This window comes from Erpetoichthys calabaricus, chromosome 1 (genome assembly GCF_900747795.2).
Source record: "Erpetoichthys calabaricus chromosome 1, fErpCal1.3, whole genome shotgun sequence".
NCBI classification, from domain to species: domain Eukaryota; kingdom Metazoa; phylum Chordata; class Cladistia; order Polypteriformes; family Polypteridae; genus Erpetoichthys; species Erpetoichthys calabaricus.
The window spans coordinates 293,914,706-293,928,092 of NC_041394.2; the positions used below are offsets into that span (position 1 = coordinate 293,914,706).

The window sequence follows — 13,387 nt, forward strand, 5'->3', positions numbered from 1 at the left end:
AATAAAAAAGACAGAGTAATCTATAAAAGAAAATGAAAATAAAAATAATTAACAAAACCTAAGATAGGGACAGAGCTCCAGCCAAAACATGATAGGTACAACACTGTCACCCTATTCTTAATCATAAATGTACTCATAAATGTATTGCATAAAAACATGTTTAAGGTGGCAAAAACTAAAGGAAAGAATATACCTGACCATATAAAGAACTTTATCGTCTGGTATGTTGAAGTACTGAAGCATGTAATAAAGTGAAATACAGTACCAACTCAGTAATCTTAAACCCATTTACACATAAAGGACCATTTCAGAATGAAGCAGGATGATTTTGCAACTGTAATACTTGAAAATCTCTAATATTACTTTTTTTATTTCAGTTGTTTGAGATAGAAAGTGAGGAATATTGTTCCACAAGAGTTATTCTGTAGCCTATGAAGCAGATCAGTGTGTGTGATGCCTCCCAGTCTTCAATGGCTCCTTCCTTGCGGCCCCACTCACTCTCATCTACCTTACATACTGTCCGCCTATACATTCACATCACAAGTTCTGCCTCACACCACTTATCTTGAATCAGAAGTACCACCATCTGCACTGCTTTTCTCTAACTCGATAAGCCAATCCAAGCCAGGATCCATCGACAGATTCATCAGCAGCCACGTGCCAAGGGCAATGGATTTTAGCACTGAGGAAGCACCACCAAAATGTGTGAAGGTATATGCTCTTTACCTGCACCTACTTTCCACACTCTGCACCAGAATACACTTCCCCATTGCATATGCTCATTTAGAAAAAGGCTGCAGGTGAGATAAAAAAATATGTGGTAATGGTTAGAAATCACAATAATATGGAGTGAGTGACACACTGAATGCAATTCTATGGAGATAATGCTATTATATGCTATTATATAAGAGGATAGGAGACCTCTCTGTGAAAAAAAAGTTTACATGGTTCATTTTCAAGCTTAATTGCAGTATTTAAAAAAATTAACTAAGATTTATCACATTTATAATTGTGTGCAACTACTTGTGTTTATTTCTGTTTAGGTTAAAAAAATGTGATTTACAGTTGAAACCTTGTAAAATAATTAGGCAAGTTTAAAATAAATCTAATACTGTATATATTGTTTCTTCATAAGGGTTTTGGTTATTATTCAAATACCATTTCCTAAATAAACTTTTTATAATATTTCACATGTCAAAATACAGTACTATTAACCTTGTGTGCAATAATTTAAGTGTAGGCCTAACCACACTTTGTTTTGCATGAACGTGGTATTATCATGCATGTTTGAGTATCCAAACTATCTGATTAACTGAACAACCTTGGTGCCTGTTACTTTAGATAATCAACTTTCTACTGTATTTACATCTTAAACTCTGTAAGTGATATTGTTTGAATTCAGCTATCTATAAAAATACAGATTCACAGTCTTATAGTGATGTGTCACATACCTACATTTCCCCTTCTATGATGGATTTATATTTCACCAATCCCACATGAATTAATAATGAAGGAAGGAAGTTATTCCATAAGTATTCATAGACTCTTTTCTGAATGAGAAGAATGAAAAATTAGTTCATAATTGCTTGTCACTCGCAGTCCATCAGTATTAAAAAACTGTTGCTCTTCGAAACATTGAAAGATGTTAAAACTGTCAGTCTCACCCGACCTGTGTAAAGGAAAATGTCAAAAAGATTTATCTACTAAGATTGAAGTGGTGTTTATGTTTGTACTTATTCGCCTGACCAGTGACCTTGGAACTTTTTTAAAATAAATATGGAGGTAAAAAAATAAAAATAAAAAGGAGATTAAGCTGTAACTTGGATAAACAAGCCACTAGTTATGCAACAAAGTTCACACAAATGTTGATATATTATTTGTTTAAAAGTAAAGTATAAACTGGGCTATTTCTATCTGTAGCTAATAATTAGTCTTTTACATAAAAATAAGAAATGGCCTTGATAGATCCTGCAGGTTGTAATCATTAAAAGCCATTAGTGGCCTTATCTGTTTTGGTGTTCAGTTCTAAGTCGTTTTCTATTTTTTGCTAGACCACAGCTCTCTAAAGTGTACCCTTGACAAAGACTGTTATGTCCCTCACCTTATGTAATCTTTGTAGTTCAGTGAACAACTTTTACTGTAAAATGTGTTTAACAGAGTCATGAACATAGCAGAAAAATCCATTCCTTCATTCAGCTTTTTTAAATGCAAGCCATACATTGCTCAGGATTGCACATAATGAGATTTAAACAAGAGCTCCTGAATAATTGGGACCAATAAATGCCACTAATTCACTTCCGCATTCTTTCTGGGGATGCTGACAGGAAACCTGAAAACAAGATGTCTACAAATGTGAAATCAATTTAACAAACAAATCAGCAAATCCCCAACAAAAACTCAAGGGCCATTTTTTTCTACCGGATCGTAAGTCACAGTGCATGAAGCAGACAAACCAACAAAGCCAAGTACAAAACAGATTTGGCGAGCCTCATTCAAATATAAACAGAATACAAGCAAGAAAAGGACAGCATTTACCATCACTCCAGAATAGCTCACACACAATTTAACACAAACACATTAAAACATATTTATTTATCAGACTGAGAATAATAAAGAGTAGCCTGAAGTGCCCAAATAGTGTACAGAAGGAAAAGGAATGAAGGAAAAGAGGGAGAGACAGGCAAAAAGGAGCAGGCAGAAATCTGGTAATTGAAACTGGCAGGAGTTAGAATACTGATAAAAACAAAACTAGAAACACGAAACCAAAGGTTCAAGCCATGATCCAAAAACAAAGGCCCTAATAATGAAATCTTTACAAAAGGGATCTTTAGCTTCCAACATTCTAAATTGAAACATTTGTATACCAAGGTGAATCTGAATGCTTGGATACTTAATATGACGCAATATCTTCTTAAACAGATAGGAACTAATGACATAATACATCACAGGTCACATGACTGGCATAGGGCAAAGCAACCAGAAACAATACTGACATGGCTATTGTCATACATGCCCGTCGGAGGATCTCTGTTAGGGTATGCAATGTCCTGCCAAACCAGGAGGGGATGCTGTTGCTAATAGTGTCTTCTATTTCTCTACTCATGGTACTGAGAACCTGTCCCCTGAGGGCATGTTACTCCCCCCTGCAAGAGCACTTGACTCCACCTCTTCCATACAAGAAGATGGCGTCTTTTGACCGAAGGAAGTTGCCGCTAGTCAGTATAAATATGCTTTATCTAACTGCCTTACCTTAACCTTTCTTATTTCTATTTGTCTGTTTTATTTCATTCTGTCTGTTACCTGTTATTAGATGCAACTGAGAAGGCAAATTTCATGTTTTCCAGTGTAAACATGACTAAATAAAGAAACCTAAACCTAAACCTAAACTCCAATCTGACTGTTTTAATTTAATTTTGCTGAGAGCCCAAAGGAAGGGCTAGTTTAGCCGCATCAACAGGCATTGTTTTGGTTGTTTGATTGCTGTGACTACATCGGGATGACCCAGTTGGTCTCTCAAATTATTATACAACTGTGTGTCATTCCTTCACACGGCCACACTATACAAAGATAATCAGAAAATGGTGTCACAAGAATAGTGGTAAAATTATCCATTGTAAGAAAAAAAAATGTCCAACAATGAAACAGGAAGCCAAAAACCAGATTCATAACACTCTTTAGGTCACAATGTCAAGTTCATGCATCTCACAGCTTGTGAGTAAATGTTAAAATTAAATCTAGCCTTGATTGGCTTGAGAGGTTTGCATGACGGAAGAAAAATGAACAGGACACCAGTGGACTGTAAGAGGTCAAATAAGATCTTAATGATGTATGTGTCACTCTAGAAAAGCAGGAAGAATCCACATTTGGTAGGTGACAACTAGCACCTTTAGACATGATGCTGTTATGAAGAAGGTTGAAAACATATTAAAAAATGTACCTTAACAAAATGTTCATTTTTTTCCTGTCACACTCTAAACTTCTTTAAATGTTTCAGAAATAACTGCCTCCAGTGTGATTTCTCAAGTATAACAGACGAGGTGGTACCCAGTAAGTTGAAATTCCCCACTAATGCTACAAACTTGTCATTAATCTATACAGCCAAGTGTGCTGGCAGACCGAAGACTGCTGTTTCGTTCCTGAACTATCACTTGTAACTGTGCACTTTGGTTTCAGAAGCTGATTAAAGTTAGTGTTTAAGCACAAAATCAATTACTGTAACAGATATGTTTTAGCCAGAATTGTTTCCCTGGTTTAGATTTATACTATGGTTCCGTGTCTCTTTAATTTTAACATATTTGTTATGTTCTGTATTTGTATATGCTTGTTGTTATTATGTTTATATTTTATTTAGTATCCATGGATAATATAATGTATTGTTCCTTTCTGTCACTTGTGTTTTGTGGTTGGCACCTGATGTCATCTCCACTGAGACTATGGCTGCCTACTGAGCTAGGGAAGAGGTCTCAGTTTGTTGGAGTTCTTTTATAAAAAATAGTTTTACTTTTGATCTATCAGTTTTCTGAGATTTTACTGTGGTTATTGAGTTTCTTCTCCTGGACTGTGTTTAGGACTTGTTTTTCTTGGATTGTATTTTTTATAGTCATCTTTTTTTAATAAATATTTTCTTTTATAAGGATTCTTTGTTGCAGTGTGTCTCTATACGACAGTCAAGTTACTTTCTAACCCGCTTAATCCAGACCAGTGTGTACGGGATTGTGGGTTGGTGGCTATCCCAGCTAGTGTAGGGTGCAAGGGTGCCAGTTCATTGTGGGACAAGCACACATAGACACACACACACACACACACACACCCCAAGACCAATTTATCATTGCCAATTCACCTAAACTGCATATCTTTGGACAGTGGGAGGAAAAATCTTAGAATATTTTGGGACTTTAAGGTATATTTTAAACTTTAAAAAACATTTTTCTGATTTTAGGCCTAGATAGGATGAAGCCTGCAGAGAGTAGTTGGAGCTGCCTAATGTGAAGTGAGGCAACCTGTCCTACTTTGTTGGCTTATGTTAAGGTCTAACATCCTTTTTCTATGTATGAGACTCAAATTCAGGACAATAGCAGCACATTTTACTTTTCCCTGTATGCAAATAAAAATTGATTTGCCATATAAAAATCACAGTGTTAAAAATATAAAATGCAGGAAATATTGTGGTGGGAATAATATTTCAGTCTTGCGAGAATTAAAACATTCTTTAACAAGAAAACTAGCCAGCAGTGAAAAGAAACTGGTTTAGAAACACAGCTACTAACTATCAAAAGATCTCACCCCTTAAAGGACTGCAACAGCTGTGCAGTACACAATCTTGAAAAACAGAACATTGGTCTTTAGTGGTGCCGCACATTAAATTAGCATAATGCCACGCCCACTCTGTCACCAAATTCTCAATGAGAATACCGTATCCACTAAGGACATATAATTGATGTAATCTCAAGGGTTTTTCAGAGTTATTCTGTTCAGCTGGAACAGCTGCCTCTTGAAGTTGTGTTGGCAGGTAGTGTTATGTTACAGCCAGGGTTTGTTCCCTGGCTTACATTAATTTTCCTTTTTATCGCTATAGAATTATTTTAAAATTATTATTTTTCATTTGTTTTCATTTAAATATGATTTATTAATTAAAGTATGCACTGTATATATTTATCTCCTGGCTCCATTCCATATGTTCTGCGGATGGAACCAATGAGGTAGCTCCACCCTGATGTCACTGCTGTGTGACTGCCCCCACCATTTTATAATAAGGTGGAGCAGATGGTTCCAGAAGTGCATTGCATAGTGAGTATTGTTTTGGATACATTCTGGTTTCTACACCTTTGGTTCTGTTTGTGGATTTTGTTAATTGCACTGGCCTTGTTAATTTTTGGGTTGCTTTTCTAAGCAAAACCTTTTTTGTTATTTCATTTTTCTTTAAATATAAAGGAACTTTATTTTGTTGTGGCCCTAAAAGCCAGAGGTTTATGGTCATCCTCTCCTTTGAGGGCACTTTTGTGTATTTGGGATATTTAAAAAGATGTGTTGCACTTAGAGGTAGTGCCCTATTTTTCAGCCTGCCTTTTGAGTCTGGGGTCCAGATGCCTGAGGTGAGGCCTGTTTCTAAGGTTTACAGTGACATGCTGGTCTGCTTCTGCTTTCTGTCCACCATTGTTGACAGTTTTATGTCAATGAATCACAACACATAAGCAGGCAGTGTAACCTAATGGTTGCTAGTTAAATTATCACAGAGGGATAAGTCAGTTTTCAGTCTGTACTTCAACTTTAAAATTATGTTAATAAACAAAAGGTCCTGTATCCTCAGTTTGCAAGTCACTTTAACTAAAGATGCCAGCCAAATAAACAATAATTAATGAGGCCACACCATTCTATATAACCAATTCAGCTGCATCCCAGCTACTGCTGAATATGCTCACAACATGCAATAAATAGAGTAAGAAACTTCTTCCAGTTTGTGAAATGTGTTTAATGGAAGAGAGAAGGCTTATAATGATGTGACCTCAAGTATTGCAATGGATACATTACACGAACACTGAGCATATTATGTATTCACTGTAGTGAGAACACAATTCTCTGCATGTATGCATAACTCATTGAAGCGAAAATAAGAGTTAATGTAATTGTCAAAACTATTACTACAAATATTACATGTATTAAGTATTATGTATGGCTTGGATTATTGTGTAGGAGATGACCCAAACTATTTTTAGTATTAATGATACCAGCAACAGTAAATGCATATGCAGCTGGGAATGAGCTAGATATGGAAGAAACTCACACTTGATGGTCCTGAAAACACCAAGCATGACATAAGAAGTCAATAATGCACACATAACCTATAAAAGATTACACATAAAAAAGCAACACATGGTTTTGTTTTGGCATGCACTGTAATTTTATGATTTGTAAAACTGCTGACTGCTGTTTTAAAGCTTCGATTTCATACTGAAGCACATTTAAAAATATTTTCACAGAAAGTTTTGGCAGTGTAAACAGTTCATGCTTCAATTCCTCTCTTTAATAAGCCTTCCTAGGATGTAGGTATTCAGTCAGTGCTGTCCAAAAGGAGACGTACAGCCCAGCCTTTTGGACATAATCCTGAATGTAACACTCTGCTCAGTGAGTTTAGACGTCCAGCAGCAGCAGAAGCAGCAGCAGCTGCAGACCAGAAACAAAGCCAAATGACTCACTACAAATCTTAAATTATATTAAACTCCAGTAATGCATATTTCTGAGAACGTAATTGTTAAATTTAATTACACCTCAAAGAAATTTTCTTTTTGGTGACTGTCTAACCATTCTTTACAGAAGACAGAAGATTTGTCTATCAGATATCAGTATAAAAATGAGTTATTATTAAATAAAGTGCAATATGGAGCACAAGCAGAGTCAGAAGAGCACAGCCTTTAGACTTATTCTGCGCAAGGATTTTCTCCCTGTGTCTGCATGGGTTGTGGTATTCTATTAGATATCAATGGATAGGGCCTCAGTTCTAATTCCACAATGACAACTTCCTTCTCAATGTAGGACCATCAAACCTGTGACAGGGTCTAGGTTCAGTGAACAGATTCGGGTTGTCCTTGTGATGTTTTTGCCAAGCCAATTTCTTATAGACATGAAGCCTTTTTGCCCAGTTTTAGGGCTGTGGCGAGCAGCATTGACTTGTCCATGAACGAGTGAGTAAGTAGCTTTTGTGGGGCAGCAGTTTCATTCTACTCTGTAGATGTGACAATACTGCTACTATTATAGTAGACAGCAGCACCTACTCTTGCAATTAGTGCGATCCTAAACGTCTGCACTCCCCCATGTACATTGTGAAAGCTTTAATGAAGATTTTGAAACTAAACAAAAAGTATATTTTAGAATTTAGAAGATAACATTGTAACAACTCTCTATCACTCCTTTTCCAGTCACTTTACCACATCCCTTCCATGTAGCATTTGATTCAACATTACCAGTGTCATATAAACATACAGGATGAATTTATAAAATTCGACAGAAGTTTGCGTGGTGGCAAGAACATTTCATAAGACCTTAAAATGGACTTTTTCTTCATGCATATGGCCTGCGGCCTGGAGGCAGATAATCAAGTCACTTGAAGCCACACTTCAAAGATGTCAAGTGTCCCATGCTTCACTGCACTTTAAAAGCTTTGCCTTACTTATCTGTGCTCATTCAGAACTTTAACCTGTATTTCTAGACTATGAGAATAGGAGATATATCACCTCTTTTAGACCATATAGACTGGAGGGAGCACTCTCGAGCTGTCCCTGAACACAGAATGTCTCCAAGGACTCCCTAAATGGGCTAAACAAAGATGTTTTACTGAACAGACAATAAAAACAAAGAGAGAAAAATTAGACTGAACTCAAAATGTCAGACAAACAATAAACATACTGGCCCGCTTTGTCCTTTCTGTTGAGTTCTCAATCTCTTCAGTTAGTTAGAGTGCCTGTTGTACTTCACATACACTATAGCACACTCCCTTCTTACCTGCAACACCATCTTTCCACTCTCCCTGGACAACTGAACCCCTGTCTGACTCTCCTCCTGACACCAAGTTCAATGTACCTAAGTATGCCAAAAGGGCCTTAATAAGCCCAAACCTAAGAACACTTCCGAGGTAACTTCAGTTTCCCTCTGGGTCATGGGCTGGCCTCCACTTAGACTAAGAACACCAAGCTATAGTGCCCCCAACTTGCTCCTGGTGTCTCTACAATCCTCCCCATAAAATAAACAAACATAAATAAATAATACTTTAAAGGGCAAGAACACCATGGTAACTCTTCTATAACCAAGGGTGTGCCATTGGTACCACTTAACTGCTGCCCTGAACAGAAAGAAATATATTTCCATCCTGGCCCTTACAAAGATCTTTTCCATAAAAATGTATTTCAAAAACAAAATGTATATTTCAAATATATATTTTTCAAATAAGTAAGAAGTGCTAATAATAGTCATAATGTGATTAGAAAGCTTGTTAATTGGAAAAAGTGTGGGAGTACCTATTCTGTCCATTTTAATGGCAGGACTGCCTCCACTGGGTTATTGGTACTGCTGCAGTGTTGCTGCTCTCCATTTGACCATGTATATCAATAAAGTGGTTTCTGGTTTAAACTGGCAAAGACAATGAAGTTCCACATTTCTTTTTTCTTAGAAAGCCAGAGGAAATATATATTGTGATCTGTATAATGTAACATAAGTTTTATATGAATTTATTTTATAGAGCATATCTGTTGTGATGTGAGATTTTACATATAACTTGATAAATATTTTGTATGTCTTTATTTGTAATTTAGACAAAACAATGTAATTTAGTGTTACTTTGGGGAGAGGCATTCGTGTTTGCCCCTTTTACGACTGAGTTTCTTTGAATTTTACGAATGGATTTAGGGGGTATGCTTTAAACCAGTTTGGCAGTGTTTCTCTGCTTTAGTCTTTCAACCCCCCACAAGAAAGCCATAAAGACATATGGTCACGGGGGTGGCAGGTTTTAAGATGCTGTATTCCCCCTTTGGGTTGAAGTATGGCAGTTTGTAATTGGCTTGGATCAGAAGCTTTTAAGTACCATGATGTCCTATTGGCTCTAGGGGTTGGACAGAACATCTATAAATGTATGTGTTTAACCTCACAATCTCTCTCTTACTAACCAACATCTGAAAGAAGCATCTCTCTTGCTAACCGGTGATGATAAGACAACACAATGAAGAGCGCAGCTCAGCAGCCATTTTGAACAGACATGTGGCTGAAAGCTGAGCACCAATGATGCCTTAACTAGAGACATTTTACATAACTTCAAGTCTGTGTGCTGCCTGAACTACACATCACCATTTAATCAGGTTGTATGGTTGCCAATATTCAAATGGACTTTGCATTTTGTTATTATTTATGAATATTATCAGTAATACATTATTTTATGTGTAACTTAACTTCTGCTTGTCTTTTTAATACATCTAATTGCCTGAGGTTATAGATATAGAAGGGAAGGTGGGGATAAGTTATATACAATAATACCTTATAAACAGTGGTAAGTCTGTGAGATTAGGCATTCTAAGGCTACATATTAATAATACAATAGAGGAAGGTACAGCAATATATATATATTACTCTACCAAGACAAAATAATATCGTAGTATGAGAACCATCCTGTACATTACACAAAAGCTTGGTCTTGCTTTTGGCATACAGGCAGACTAAGCATCTTCAAATTACAAACATGAGACATGGGTGGCGTCTGAACCTGCAGTCTTGCGACTTTGATTAAAACATTAACTTCCTCTGAGTTTGTCTATCTGTGCATCATCTCAATCTGTCCTTGCACAGACACACTGAAGCAAGACGGATTGTCTCCTTTCAGAGAGTATGCACTCATGCACAAGCATGCAGCCTCTAATTTAAAATGCTAACTACACTAGGAGATATTTTTTTACTTGTTCTTTTTTTTTGATACATAGGAGGAAACAATAACATCCAGAAATTTTTCCTTAGAGTACGCTAAAGGAAAGCCTGCCACTAAGAGATCTCAGAACTAAAACACCCACTAAATCACATCCTTATCCAAGTCGAGTCCAGTCCAAAAATTCTGCTGCTTACAAATTCCTGTTTAATCAAAAAAAGAACAAAAACCACTAACGTATACACAGACATTGGGTTATGAGTTACAGTTATGACCAGAAACGAGACTTGTAGTGAGAAAATGTTATAGTGATATCTACAGCAGGCTTTAATCACAATGGGTACACTGCTTAACTAGAAGGTATGGCTTTAATTTGTTAACATGCAGATAAGAATTACAGTCATATTTAGAGAAAATGTACCCTTTTTAATAACAAAGCCGCCACAGTGGCGCAGTGGTTAGTGTTGCTGCCTCACAGCTCTAGAGACGCTGCCTATGTTTAGCTTGCATGTGCTCTCCATGTCTAACTAGGGTTCACTTTACCTTGCAAAAAGACACACATATTAGCTTAACTAGAGCCACTAAACTGGCCAAATGTGCATGGAGTGTGCCCTGCAATAGACTGGCACCCTATCCAAGGTTGGTTCTCACATTAAACCAAGTGCCGCTAGAATAAGCACAGCCATCCTGAACTGGATAAGTAGGATTGAATCTTTTCAGATGGTTGCCAATGGTGGTGCTGTATTGTGGAGCAGCTATCTGGGATTTGCTGTATATATAATTAAAAATAAATCTCACCCAATGAGCTATAACCCTTATGTAAATGGAGTGAGGGAAATCCTGGAATATTAGGTATTAAAAGCTGAGTAAAACCATAGTTCTATAATTAGTGAATCTTTCCTTTATATAGTGGCTTACATGGCACATACCATCACTATGCATGTTAATGTGCTGTCACATTACACGACTTTTCCAGTGGTGTTTCAGTTTCAGACTTTACTTATATAACATTACGGAATCTGAGGCAGTCGTGGCGTGTAGTCTAACATACCCCACAATTAGGCCTGGGCAATAAAACTATAATTATTGTAAAATAACTATTCCTCAATTCAAATATGACATTGTCAATAGAAGTCAATACTACTCATTCCATCCATGTTTTGACAGACAACATGAAAAGCCAATGATAATAGTGCCACGCTGAACCAATCATGTGGATGAGCTACAGCCATGTCAGGTTAGGATGACACACACTGCACTGAGCGTAGAAGCTGGCAGCAGCACACAAGCTAATGTCTGAGCTGCAGCAACCGTGTATATCAGTACGTCAGGAGTGGGAGCAAGATAAAAGAGAAAATGACAACAGAAATGTTAACAAAAACTTGAAAAAATAAGGGTAACCAAAGAAGACACCCCAAGGCTGTATTGAAAAGGACGGTCCAAGGAATTTGGTAGTGTGAAATTAACTTGGCAATTTAAAGACTGACAAGAAGCAGAGTAGCGTGCCCTGCAAAATGTGTCGAAAGCATGTTCCCACAAAGACAGATGATACCCCTAATCTTTTGTACCATCTGAAGCAGTGCTATCCTTTTAGAGCAAGAACATTGCAACACTTTGCAGTCCCAGACTCACGCAAGTACTATGCTGATAGGGGTCTCTTGTGCCTTTCTCCTTTTTTTGCCTTGGAGCATAATCTGACCACAATTGAGAGACTATGTCAATTTTTTTATGTTCTCCTTCATTTATAATTGAGATGGACGTCTGAAGCAGAGCTCCGCTAGCAGCAGCTTTACTTTCCCACGTATTTCATATTATTTAGAGGTATCCTGTATTTAACCCGACCAAGGAACTTCCACTACAATATACAAGCATGAGTAACAAGAAGAAAAGTCAGAAAGAACCGGAAAAGAAACTTAAAGCTGCATCAAAGTCCGGACAGACTTCCGGCCTGAGTGCAAGTGTAAGGTATGGCCTCACGGAGACTGACCTGGAACAGGCAGAAGAGTGCGCAGAATTCCTGGGACCCCGCTCCATTGTATCGTCTCCAGTCGAGAGTGAAAATGTGAGCGAAGGCGCAAGTGATACAGGTCGCGAGGGATCGCCGATTTCTGAGGATCATTCGAGACTAGAAAGGGCTTTGCAGGACGTGCTCTCATCTACTCATCGTGAGCCTGTAACAGGAGCTGCATTTTCACTTGCGGAGCACGAAAGCCGAAGCGAACTGTCCGAACTGAAAGAGCTGATCGCTACACAGAAAGAGATGATCGCTACACTGGCCACTGCCATGGTTACGGCCATGAATGAGCTTAAGAAAGATAACACAAATGATCTTAAGAAGGTGGCCATTGAGCTCAAGAAGGATAACAAAGATAAGGAAACGCGTCTATTTAAACGTTTCGACGTGAACTTTAAAGGCATGTTGGAGAAATTAGTGGAACACATAGAAGAAACTAATTCCAAACTGAAAAGGCTTGATGATCATATTAATGACGTTTCAGATCAGCTGGAAGACGTTAAGCAGGGACTCACGGCTCGAGTGGAAACAGCGGAACAACTGGCATCTAACGCCGATGAAAAAGCCACAGCTGCGAACTCGGAATACAAAAAACTTGGAGACACTCGCAGCCCTGGAGGATGGGTGCAGAAGAAATAATATAAGAATTGAGGGTATACCTGAGAAACGAGAAAGCTCAAGCCCAGTGAAATTTGCAGTAGAATTACTGTCTAAAATAATTGGAGATGACTTTAAACTCGACAATGAGATAGCCACGGCTTATCGCACAAAGATATCAAGCGCCTTTAAACCTAGGTCTTTTATTGTCCGCTTCGAACGACTAAGATGTAAGCTTGATGTGATGGCACTTCTCAGACACAAGCAAGAGATTATATTCGAAAATAATCTTATTCGTATTTTTCCCGACTTCTCACCATCAACAGCTGCAAAACGCAGATCCTACATCGACATTAAAAGGATGCTACGGGAAGCCG

The 13,387-nt window shown here is 37.6% G+C and overlaps 1 protein-coding gene across 4 annotated transcripts in view; it reads right to left on the reverse strand.

Moving 5' to 3' along the window:
- Window positions 1–13,387, reverse strand: part of anks1b (ankyrin repeat and sterile alpha motif domain containing 1B) — a 1,280,504-nt gene that overhangs the window by 1,213,455 nt on the left and 53,662 nt on the right. The window contains exon 1 of one of the 4 annotated variants that reach the window (XM_051924628.1): window positions 1,452–1,657. The exons of the other annotated variants lie outside the window; for them this stretch is intronic. The gene's annotated coding sequence lies outside the window, so the exon portion shown is untranslated. Of the gene's footprint in view, window positions 1–1,451; window positions 1,658–13,387 lie in introns of those variants that run through there. 4 annotated transcript variants of the gene reach the window in all.